General features: G+C 31.1%; 1 long non-coding RNA gene across 2 annotated transcripts; it reads left to right on the top strand.

Moving 5' to 3' along the window:
* Window positions 1-436: 436 nt before the first annotated feature.
* On the top strand, window positions 437-11020 carry LOC127731613 (uncharacterized). 2 transcript variants are annotated; one of them, XR_007995628.1, is made up of 4 exons: window positions 437-698; window positions 7459-7595; window positions 8761-8879; window positions 10705-11020. It is a non-coding gene; the product is annotated as an uncharacterized LOC127731613 (long non-coding RNA). The 2 variants fall into 2 exon arrangements; XR_007995627.1 differs by having other exon boundaries at window positions 439-698; window positions 7456-7595.
* Window positions 11021-13441: the final 2421 nt, after the last annotated feature.

Raw genomic sequence — 13441 nt, 5'->3', positions numbered from 1 at the left:
AGATTAATGTTTTTATTCAGAAAAAATGAATGGTTACATCAAGGAATTGTATATTTAAATATACAATTCCTTGGTTACATTTACACTTTATTATTAAAAAAAACTTACATTCTTTAAGCTTTAATAAATGTGTGGTAAATGATTGCCAATTAGACAAGGCTTGCTCATTGAATTAAGGTTAAACATTTTACTTTTGTATAGATATATATATATATTCTTTTACACAATGAAATCACAGTCATAATTGAAATTATATTTATTATATTTTATCTGGGACTATTATACTAAGTTAGTATAATAGTCCCAGATTTTATAAATATATATATTAAATAGTTGTAAGGGTTTAATTAACTAACAGCTCCATGTGGAGGTGCTCCTATGTAAAGGATGCTTATTAACAAAATAATTTGTTATATGTTCCACGGATTTGTATAGTAGGAATGGGGGAACTAGCAGGTACCTATTTTTCACTTTTCACATGGAGAAATACTTTGAACATCAGATCAGGACAATATCCGTGAATCTCTCGTCCGGAGTCGGGTTTTTTTAAAACGCTTGAAAGATACAGATTATGACGCGTCTTAAAGAGAAGAACGCCGTCAGCCGATTGTCAACAACAGTACTTGTTTCAGTTAATTTAACAAGACAAACAATACCAAGGAGCTATGAATCAATGAATACTCGAGGATGTACTACAGGTAACTCAAACAAATGATTTAATAGTGCAGGAATAAACAGAAATCTGCAATGACTGAATGAGAATGGTTTTCATCTTCGATTTTGGTATCGTTTTCGTTCGCTCCCAAATAATTTTTATACACGTTCGCCCCATAGGACCTAACGCATCTAATTTCAAATTCCTGTTGAATTGTAAGTTATTTTATTATTTGTATACAGTAACGTAGCTTGCATTCTGTTATTCACGAAGTCAAGGGGTCTTAAGCTATCAATTTTTTTTAACAATTTGAACAAACTAAAGTTAAACTACCAACTTATTAGTTCATTACCTGCTTATATTTATAATGTTTCAATGTTCATATGGATACTTAAATCTTTTAAGACGCATTCATGATTTAGTTTCTCATATCGAATTCTTTAAGTGTCGCAACTTCCCAGATAATGGCAGATCAAAAAATATTTATGAATAATGGAGATGGATATGTCAAATTCTGACTGAGTCTTATACAGTATAAATTTGTCACTTCTTTTTTTATTTGTGTATGATTCAAATCATACGTATTACTATCTTATCTATGATTAACTCAAAAGTTATATAGATAACTAACACTTGGCTGACTTGCAGTTATCACTTACATGACACAAGACAATCACTGACAAGTTTCCGGACTTGCTAGCAGTAACTGAAAGCCAGATCAAATACAATGTACCTAATCTGTTGTAAAAAATGTACACTCTAATACTGGTCACGTGGCTGTACCTCACTTTGACATTAGATTTAACGTCATATCAGAAGCAACACAATTGACTTGAATTGTGTCAATTTCTTTTATTCCAGCATATTTAGATTACAGAAAACTACAAATGGTATAAATCAATAATGACAACAAAACGATACAGTATAAAAAAGAAGATGTGGAATGATTGCCAATGAGAATGCTACAGGTCACTGTACAGCATGGCCAACTATTATCCTCAGTGTAAGCCAGTACAAGTTATCGCGCATGATTTTAATTTCTTATCCGTCTGATCAGTCTTTTCTGTGTGTGATATCTTATCAAGACAACATGCTGAGTTTGTAAAGACAATGTTGACACTCGTTAATAATTTGACAACACTAAGTAAACAATATTATAACCATATGACATTGTAGCATGCTAGGTTCCACATGAATACGAGTTGTATAAACTGACTTTATTTCCAAAAGATAAAATTCTATTTTACCGAATATCAAACATACAAAATAAAAAGTCGAAAAAGGACAAATACGAGATTATGATAACCAAACATATATACATGTATATATATCTATCAATAAATCGTTGGCTTGTTACAGTTTATAAAAGCACTTACATAAAATTAAAATTGTTCTTTAACAATTTCAAAAGCAAGAGGGTTGTAATTGTGAGGTTATATTATATTAGATATAATATTCTTGATTTCAGTAACATCATTTTTAGAGAAGTATGCAATGAGTTGACAATCAAAATATGGATAGATGTAATTCATGTAATAACAAAATACATAATCGAAAAATGATTCACTATAGTCATCAATAGAAATGTTCACACGATGTTGTTCGATTTTGATATATCTTAAACCTTTCTTTCGACGTAAATCCGAATATGAGACAACGTAGATTTTTATCTTGTTTTACATAAAGAAAGTCCCACAGAAAAAGTGTATACAATAATGTTCAGAGTATAATATAAAAAAAGGGGGGGGGGGGGGGAGTACCCTGCCCAGATAATAATATAACTGATATGTAAAGGAAAGTTTTAACCACAGATTTGAACTTGACAATTTTATCTGAAATTCACACCAGGTGACCAAATACATGTTGAAATTTGTGAACTTCACACGGATATCTTTAGAAAACATGCTAATCGAAACAACAGGGGTCGCAGGCATCTGTTTTCAAGTATAATTCTGAATTTTAACGATTCCAATTATCTTATTCATTTGATAAATTAAAAATTTCAAATTCTGCAAATACATGTACAAAAAATGTACAATATACATTTTTTTTTTTATAAATTTTGTAAATGTAAGAAGATGTGGTATGAGTGCCAATGAGACAGCTCTCCGTAAACTTTACATTAACAGAAAAATAATTAAAATAAGTTTCCTTTTTAATAAATATTTTACATAAATGTTCAATTGCAAAATTAAAATTTTTTTCATGATAGAATCTTTTGAAAGGACGGAGACAAATTAAAAATAATATTTATTTTGTTCAATGCGATTTATTTTTCTAAAAGTTAAGTGTATAAAAGGAGAATGTGCATCAAACAAGCAATAGACTAGTAAATTCACATGTACATGTATGTATCTAAAATTTTGTTTCTTAAGGTAGATAGGGTGTCTTCCTCCATCTTGAATTTTGAAATACCAGAAAACAATCAGTCTAGATCTTTAATAAAAAGTGCAAATTTTGAGAGTAGTAGGTAATTCATGTGTAAGAATTTTCATTTCAATATAGAAAATGACCTATTTTATCATATTTATGGTTGTATTTTACAAAAAAACAGAATACTTTTGTTTGATTCTATTTTTTCCAACTTTGCCATATAAGGGGAGGCAACTCAAATGTAAGGGCAGATAATTCAGATAAAGTTACTTTTACAATAGAATGTGTTAGGAATTTACCTATTTTATTATGTAGCAAGAAAACGGGTCCCATGACCCCATTTTTTATTTTTCTTATCTGAAAGCATACTATTAGAGCTATCTTCACATATTTTATCTCAAAATTCTATGGTGTAGTTTTCGTTTTATGGCAGAAAATTGGGTTTTCCATGCATAATCATTACAAAATCTGTCAATTTTGCACAACCTGTAGCGTGAAAATAAGGCCCATGTCCCATTCTTTTTATTATTTTTTTTTAAAAAGCATGATATAAACTACATTTTGGCAAATTATCAAAAAAATTCTATGGATTATAATTTAGACACCCCATCTTCCTTAAACTGTTAAAATATTTTAGTTCAATTTATTTCAATTTTAAGCGATTGTCGTTTTGTAATCTTTAAATTAGCATTACTACATACAAATATTTTCGTATATAGTCCACACTGGCACATATGCTGCCCTTGTCTTATTCTTTTAAGACTTTGGCAATTGGTTTATCTTGGAGAATATTTTTTTTTTCTCATTTGAAACTTTTGTGCATTGAAATTTACAATTTATAAAGTAAACTTGAAAAGAAAGAGGCTATTAAACATTGTTAAACCGTCAAAGAAAAAAAAAACACAAACAACTCATGTCTACTGAGAATAACAGAAGTTATCACATTGTCATGTGTTAATTATTTATCCATGAATATTATATTTACCTGGTTTGACTTAGATTATTTCTGGTCAACTTCAAAAAATGATCGCATCTCGATTTTTGAATAAAAAAGGCCCTGATTCAAAAAAAATTGTAAAATATGAAATTTATATCGTTGGATAGATTTAAAACCAGAGAATAAATATACATGCGAATGAAGCTGTTTCTAATAAAGATTTTATGTCAATTCATTAAAGAAAACCCATGTGCACACATTTTTGGTTTCGTATTGTATGAAGTACAATGTAATAGGTCGTGCACCCGGTGTTCTTTAATTGAAAAAGGCCCTAACTTCTGCAATCCTTATCAAAATACAAATTAGATCTGTAGAAAGCTTATAAATTGAACTTTCAAAATTGATGCCAATGAAAAAGAAATTTAATGATATTTACAGACAGCTAATCAAAATTTAAGATTTCCTTTAACAATCTATAGTAAATTTATCGATATCGATTGTGGTCAAATTTGACGCATGCGCAAAGCGGGTGCTGATAATAGTTGCGTATGGCCTTCAACAATGAGCAAAGCCCATACCACAAACCCAGCTATAAAAGGCCCCAAAATCACAAATGTAAAACATTCAAACAAGAAAACTAATGGCATAATTAATGTATAAAAAATGAACGCTAAAAACAAATATATATGTAACAAAGCAACAAAGGACAACCACTGAATTAATATTACAGGCTCCTGACTTGGGACCGGCACATATATACAGAATGTGGCGGGGTTAAACATGTTAGGGGAATCCAAACCCTCGCCCTTATAAATAGAATAGAATAGAATATTTTTATTCACCAAATTAGGGCCCCAGAAGGGCATATAGCAAACAAACAATATTATTATAAACAATAATATTTAGATATGTATACATTATGACAAGTTCACAGATCAAGTTCAATATATATTCTGTTCAGAAAAAATAACTTAAGTTGTTTTAATTTTGCAGAGCTACATTCACGCAAACAATCAGTTTTTCACTTTCATTTTTATACTACCGCAAAAAATTAAAAAATTTTGCAGTCGTATATTGGTATGAAGTTGGCGTCGTCGTCTTCGTCCGAAGACACATTGGTTTTCGCACAATAACTTTAGTTCAAGTGAATGGATCTCTATGAAATTTTACCATAAGGTTTGATACCACAAAAGGAAGGTTGGGATTTATTTTGGGGGTTATGGTACCAACAGTTAAGGAATTAGGGGCCAAAAATAAGCATTTTTGTAACTTCCAGACAATAACTTGTGTGTTAGTGTATGGATCTCTCTGACATTGTACCACAAGGTTCCATATCACAAAGGGAATGCTGGGATTGATTTTGGGGGTAATTGCCTCAAAATTTTAGGCGAGTCCCCTGGGGTCACCCCCACCCCCTTCTTTTTGAAAACTTGTAAAGGGTCAAGATCTCCGAAACCATATATATTCTTGTATGGGACAATAAAACAAATCAAATGAAATCCATGGGGTATAAGGCGAGTCCCTTTGGGTCACCCCCACCCCCCTCCTGTTTAAGAACTTGTAAACGGTTGAGCTTTTCATTATTAATAAGATAATACCACATTGAGGTCCAAAGGGTCCTAAATTAAACTTTTGTTTAATTTCATCAAAAATTGAATTCTTTGGTTCTTTGATATGCTGATTCTAACAATGTTTGAGTGTTAAATCATATCTAATTTTAGAGAACTTATATTAATTAGTCATCACTGGTTGTTGTTATTATATTATTGATTATAATTTGAAAAAATGCATCATATCTTATTTTAGAGAACTATTTATCCAGTTTGAGTTATTTCCATTTGCACAGAAAATATTATGGATAAAATTAACCAGTGTTTCATTTCAACATAAATTAAATATATATATAGGGTTCTTTCAAATGCTGAATTTAAACTCTATTTAGATATTAGATTTTTAGGCCCAGTTTTCAAGTTGGTCCAAATCAGGGTCCAAAGGGTCCTAGATTAAACTTTTGTCTGATTTCATCAAAAATTGAATTCTTGGGGTTCTTTGATATGCTGATTCTAATATGTACTTAGATTTTGGATATTGGACCATAATAGGTATTTAAATGTCCAATTTCAAATATATCAGTTCTTTGACTACATTCATTTTGTGTCACAAACCTATGATGTGTCAAATATTCAATCACAATCCAAATTCAGAGCTGTTTTAAGTTTAAATGTAGTGTCCATACTTGCTCAACTGTTCAGTGTTCGACCTCTGCAGGAAAATCCGGTTTGCTGTCTCTCTGACAGCCTCTTGTTCAAATTAGTCTACATTAGGGTCCAAAGGGTCCAAAATGAAACTTAGTTTGATTTTAACAAAAATTGAATTCTTGGGGTTCTTTGATATGCTGAATCTTTAAGTTCTTTGACCACATTCATTCTGTGTCAGAACCTATGCTGTGTCAAATATTTAATCACAATCCAAAGCTGTATCAAGCTTGAATGTTGTGTCCATACTTGCTCCAACTGTTCAGGGTTCGAACTCTGCGGTCGTATCAAGCTGCGCCCATCAGAGCATTTTATTGTTATATATGCTTGAAGATATTGATCTGATAATTTTCATGATTATTGTATACATGTAGTTTTACCATGACAAGTTGCATATCAAGTTCAAATTTTGTTTCAGTTCAGATGATTTTTTTTTATAGCAGAAACTGTTTAGGACAAATGTAGGAATTATGGTCCAAAACAAGCATTTTTCATGTTTCATGGCAATAAATTGTGTATAAGTGTAGGATAACTATAAAATTGTACTACTTAATAGGTCATTTGTAGGTTCCATACCTCAAAAGAAGGTTTGGATTTATTTTTGGGGTAACAGACTAAACCATGTAAACCATTTAATAATTTGGGGCCAAAAAAAAAGAAGGATTTTCTGGTTTCAAAACATTTAAGTCTTGAATAATATACATTGTACATCATTTGTATATGTTCATACACCTGAACTAATATATAGGTAAAAGAAGATATGGTATAATTTCCCTTCACCCAAGATTAAATGACATACATGTAGAAGTTAACATAAACTACAGGTCACAGTTCATCCTTCAACAATGAGCAAATCCCATACAGTCTAAGGGGAAATTGTAAACAATCAATTTCAAATGGTTACAACTTGAAAACTAATTTAATAATGACAAGGGGTCTTCAGTTACTGTTGTAAGACTACAATGGGATGACCTGCTTTTAGTTTAAACTACTGGACCAAATTTAATAAAATCATTAAAAGGGTATCCTATACTATTAATTATGATTTTCAAAACAACAGTGGATACAGGTGAGTGACACAGGCTCTTGAGAGCCTCTAGTTGATATTTGATAGTACAATTCTAAGTTTAATATAAATACATATAGCAAGAAATACATGTATATTATAAGCTAATTGTTTGCAAAACTCTTTGAATAGTATTGCCTCCACAAATGTACTGTTTTCTCCCTTTCAGCAGTATTACAAGGTATGGGCAGAGGAGTTGACTATTGATAATGACTGATACTGGAATTAATGAAGTAACCTACATGTAGTGTCCAATCTCTATGTGGAGTTTGCCTATCAGACAGTCCATTTTTACATGTACCAAAAAATGTATGTTGACAGCCAATGCTAAGTATTAATCTTAAACATATATTCAATGATTGTATGTGCATCTCTGATACATATATTTCGCTGTTGTGTGGCTTTATTTCTGATCAGAGACTGATAAAAATCAGATTATCCTTTATTTTAAGTTCAAATATTATGTACTATTAACTACATGTACTCAATGTCTTGCATTCATTTAACTAATAATGATGATGTAGCATCCAACAAAAAGTATATCTTTTTGACCTTCATTTTATGCCTCACTGATTATGTATATGTATGAATTCTGTCAGATTGTGGTACTTAAAAAAAGTTTTGAGTGTTTTGCACATATACTTTGTCATTGAACTTTAAATAAATTTGATTTCTGATAATGGCAGAGTGTTTTGAACATTGCTTCATAGTGATGATCAGATTACCTTTAATCAATATATATACAATGTACATGTACACTGCTACTGTAAAATAAAGTTTCCTAAATATTGCACTAATTTTAAAGTAACAAAATAGTACTGAATATTAAAAGTAGATTTCCAGTACTACATATGTTTGGTACAGAAATAGTACCTATGCAAAAGTAGCTGTGTATATAAATAGAATTTAATTGTTGCAGATTGATAATTTTTAGTAATTTGAAAATAAGGAGATGTGGTAGGATTGCCAATAAGAAAACTATCATGATCAGCCACGGTCAAAATGAAGGGGATGTAAGCAGTTTTAGGCCACTTTAAGACCTTCAACAATGAACAGAACAATACTGTTTACACAGCTGTTAAAGATCCTGACAAAATGCATGCGCAACAGTTCAATCTAGAAATTTAGTACTAGTCATTTTGCTAGTGATGTTCACTTATTGGTTAAAAGAAAAATTAATTGTTTTCTCTCTTGGTGAATATTTTTATGCCCCTGCCGTAACGGTGGGGCATTAAGTTTTACCCTTGTCCGTCTGTACGTACGTCCCAAAATTGTGTGGCTTTATTTCTGATCAGAGACTGATAAAAATCAGATTATCCTTTATTTTAAGTTCAAATATTATGTACTATTAACTACATGTACTCAATGTCTTGCATTCATTTAACTAATAATGATGATGTAGCATCCAACAAAAAGTATATCTTTTTGACCTTCATTTTATATTTATAATAATCACTGGAATTTAAATTTTCAGAATTAGCTCCCCAGATGTAAGTGGAAGTGAAGTTATACATGTTATATGTTTCGATGAAATGAATGACTTGATTAGATATACATGTAGTGGAGACCCTATAGATACAGTACATGTAACTGGTATGTATTTGTTACAGTATTTGCTGTCAAAATTGTATAACAAAAATGCTGAATCCTGTGCAAATTTAAAAAGGAGTCCACGCAAACTGACAAAATAAAAAAACACTATCAATCAACAGATCGAGGGAAAAGTTAATCTGCTATATATACATGTATGGAATAGGCATGTAGTTAGATTTGTTTACCCCTTTTCAGTCCAGGTAAATTTATGAGAATAGAATATTATATTCTGGATTTCCTTAGATTTCAATTCTTATTTCATATTAATATTCCCATGTGTATATATGTTATGCTTGTAGTTTGAGGAAAATTATCAAAATAGCTTGACCAAGATTAAACAATAACTGCTATTATGAATTAGGCCATTTTTGTCTTGTCTGCAACTGATTGTATGGTGTACATGTCTGTCTGGGCAGGGTTCATCTTACCATGACCTGATATTCATAGTTCATTAGTCAATAATAAGTTTCATATTTTGGTCTGTTTGCAGAGGCGGATTTAGGGGGGCAGGGGGCCTCCCCCCTTCCCTGTTCTGGGAAAAATTTGGTTGATTATATAGGGAATCACTGAAGCTTGACCAGAGCGGGCCCCTTCTTAGGCAGTCAGTGGGCCCCCACTTATGAAAATTTCTGGATTTGTCACTGTGTTTGTTGTATACTATACAAGCTATAATCAATTAACAGATCAGCTATATTTGGGGTAGGCAATGATTGTAAGGTGCACATGTCTCTCTGGCTTTGTTTTTCTGACCTTGGCATTATTTGCTTGACAGTATTTTTTTCATGGATCATTGGTTATGTTAAGTTTATATATCATACTTATAGTAAAATTATATCTTTAGCATGTTTAGAACAATCAACATAAAATATATCATGAATAGTAAAACATGCAAGACATTTCAGCGTGTTTACTCGTCTCTTGTGATATCTATTTTATATAAATTTATACTGAGTGCCAATAAAAACACAATTCTGGTCCCCTTACACATGCTACAGCACATGTAGTTATGCCCAGCAACAGTCAAGGGGGAATAATATCAATTTACCCCTGTCCGTCCGGATGAGGATACTGTGTTTGTCTGGCTATCTCCTCCTACAGTTTTGGAGGTACAACTTGTTAACATGGCAAAGTTCAACCATAATGAACCGCCACACCTCCGTTGCAGAGGTAATTAAAAAATGTACAGTCTGCTAGATTATCAATTTTCAGAGCATTTGGAGTTTTGATTTATACCCCTATGGAAGCTAATCACAAATTTCTTAACTGGAAAAGTATCAGGTAACCAGATGTTTCCAGAATGCATAGAGCCATAAACATACTGTGTTAGTATTGTAATTTAAATGGGGCTAAGACATGTAAGAAGGGGGCTTGAAAATGATGAGTTGTGTTTCTATAGGCACTAAGTATACTTATATATACAGGTAATGTGGTTTGTTTTCATAAGTAATTTATTATAAAATTTGACATGGTATGATTGCCAATGAGACAACTATCCACCAGAGTCCAAATGACTGAATATTGACAACTGTAAATGATCATATGTACAGCTTTCAACAATGAGCAAAACTGATACAGCATAGCGAGCTACAAAATGTCCTGAAACAGGGTTGGCAAAAACCTGGGTTTTATGAGTATTGCCCAGCCCAGTGGGAATTACTGGGTTTTACTGGGTAAATCACCATCAAATCACCAATGATCATGTCTGAGCTTAAAATACAAAACAGTTATCTCCTAATTATAAGTTTGGTAATCATTGGAGATTAAATTGGTGTTATCTTTTTTGCTTGACTACAGAAACAAACATGCTGATTTTATTATATTACAGGAACTGTAGGAAGTATTCAAAGAGTCTGATTGCTAAGTATGCATTACAGGATTTTATCATTGGAGCAACATCTTAGGAGGAGAAGTGCAAATGTATGAAGGAATCCTTGGGTACAAATAGCAATTATATGCAGAAGAGGACTCTTAAACATTATTAACAGACATGTAGTCATAGTAGTGGTGTTTTCAAGAAACGTAAACCAACTGGAATTAACAATTGTGTATATTTTTTCAACCACAAGTACTTTCAGAATATAATACAATTCAAATTCAAATTATTGTGTCAACATACAAGTTACAGTAAAAAAATGAAAATGCATGTTTTAAAATGAATTTTATATAAAAAAATGAAATAACAAGAATTTTTAGCTTATTGTGCAGCCAAACTTTGAGATCTTTTAATGGTATATGCCTGTTGTTTGTCAACATTTTGCCTTAACCTTAAGATCAGTGTTAAAATGAGAAAAAAACTATTTTTGCATATATGAAATAAGAAGTAAATGGTTGTAAATTACAGAGAGCCTTTCAATATGGTACATTTGTATATCAGCTATATTTCACAGAACTTTCTATTTTAGTTTATTAGTACAATGAGACATGAGGTATACATCAATCAGCCAGCAATATAACAACAAAAACACCTGAAAGGCATTAAGGTGCTAACATGCAGTCCTCAACAAAAGACAGGTGTCTAAAAGATATGCCATGATCTATTTAATTGACCAGAGGCTATAAAAAAAATTACAATATGAATCAAGAATAGCCATCAACACCAAATTCTCTGAATATTTTTTTTTATTAAGACGAGATTTTTGACAACCACTGAAAAGATTTCTGGCTTTAAGCAGGTACATGAATATGTGGCGAGGTGAACTAGTTTTTTTTCTTCAAAACCTTCTTAAAGAGAATTGGCATCTTTTGCAAGTAAGTCTTTTCCATAATGTGATTGGTTTGTGTCAAAACTGATGACCACACAATATGACTTATACAAACATAATAAAAATCAACTCAAATGAAATATACATCAGTGCAATCAACTTCTATAAATGACCACAGTCCATAAATCATTTACAAAAAAGGATTGAGACTCAACACAACCAAAAAAGTTCTAGGAGTGAACTAAGGTGCCCTGGATATAATTTATATCCTGTGATGCATTTGCTTGCCTTCTTTGTTTAAGACCAAAAAATTTTGGAAACAAAGAAAGTAAAACAGAATGGAAGTATGAACACATGGTCCAGACCAAGAATAATATTTTTCATGTTTATATATATATCAAAACAGAATTTGTATTAGATTAGAATTGACTTACATAAATAAGCTCAAATCCTGTGAAATTAGTGTGATTGAGGCTGAATTCACTTTAATTTCATTAAAAAAAAGAAGCTCGATTCATGTTAATTTCACGTGAAAAGTTCACGTGAATTTCACGTGAAGGCTCAATTCACGTGAATTTCACATGAAAAATTTCACGTGAATTTCACGTGAATCAGTATTTCACGTGAAAATCACGTGAGTTTAACGTGAAATTCACGTGAAATATTTCACGTGAATTACGCGTATAAGCTCGATTAACGTGAAATTCACGTGAATTTTTTCACGTGAAATTCACGTTAATTTCACATTAAATTCACGTGAACAAAATTTGCCTGTGTATAACTTAATGCTAACTTTACTTTTATAGATATATACAATTGTGTTTTTTTTTAAATTTCAATCAATACATTTACTCAGAATTTCTTTCCTAAATTAGTCTAATTATATAATAAACATAGAGCTTAATTTATGAACAAGAGTCAAAATGGTAAAAAGATCATTGTAAAATAAACTAATTAGTGTTTTGTGACAATATTCAATTATCTGTTATTTAATTATAACAAGATATCCATTGATATTTTGACAACAATGGAACACTTTTACAATAAAACTTTTCAAATATCAGGAAAATGTTAGTAATGAAATGAAATTAAAAAAAAAAGAAACTCAGTCTGATATACAGTGTTGTGTTATTCATATAGCATTATTATTTGGTCATTCTAGTATTTATACAACTTTTTTTCAAGTTCTATTTCAGGCAAGGCTTATTCTTCAAATTCCCAAATAAAAGTGATTTATTTAAACTGTGAAAATTAATATTTAAATGTAAATGTAAATTGAAAGTAAATATGCAAATGATAATGTTCTTAGTTAATCAAGAAATCTTAAAATCTCTTTCAGTAAATCTCCAACAATCTGTTTAAGATAAATAATATGTGAAAAAAGTAATGCAATGTAATGCAATGTAATGCATGAAATTACACAACTTATTGCGAAAGTAATGCATTAAATTACAATTACAAATTTGCATTACCCCATACCTGGTCTACTATACTTGAAACCTTAGGTGTTACTGTTTTACTTGCTAGTCGGTGAGCAATCAGTGACGCGAACTTGACTTATCAATGACTGATCGTTGATCGATACAATGAAGCTTATTTGACTCATCTCACAGATTTTATCTGGCAGTTATCGTAACAACCGTCATCGATCGATCAGTCAACTAATTGTAAACCTATCTGAATTAACTTCTTATGTGAAACGAACTCCACAGTATTTACATGCGATAAACACGGACCTCTTAAAAAACACTATTCCCTGAAAATGTGTATCCAACTTGTCACAATAACATAAGACAAAAATATATAAATGACTTTAAATGCGATATATAACTAATTGCGTCATTATTGGTTCTTTTAATT

Source organism: Mytilus californianus, unplaced genomic scaffold (assembly GCF_021869535.1).
Source record: "Mytilus californianus isolate M0D057914Y unplaced genomic scaffold, xbMytCali1.0.p SCAF_20, whole genome shotgun sequence".
Lineage (NCBI taxonomy): Eukaryota > Metazoa > Mollusca > Bivalvia > Mytilida > Mytilidae > Mytilus > Mytilus californianus.
Note: the sequence above shows the minus strand (reverse complement) of the source record. Positions and strands in the feature narration are given on the sequence as shown.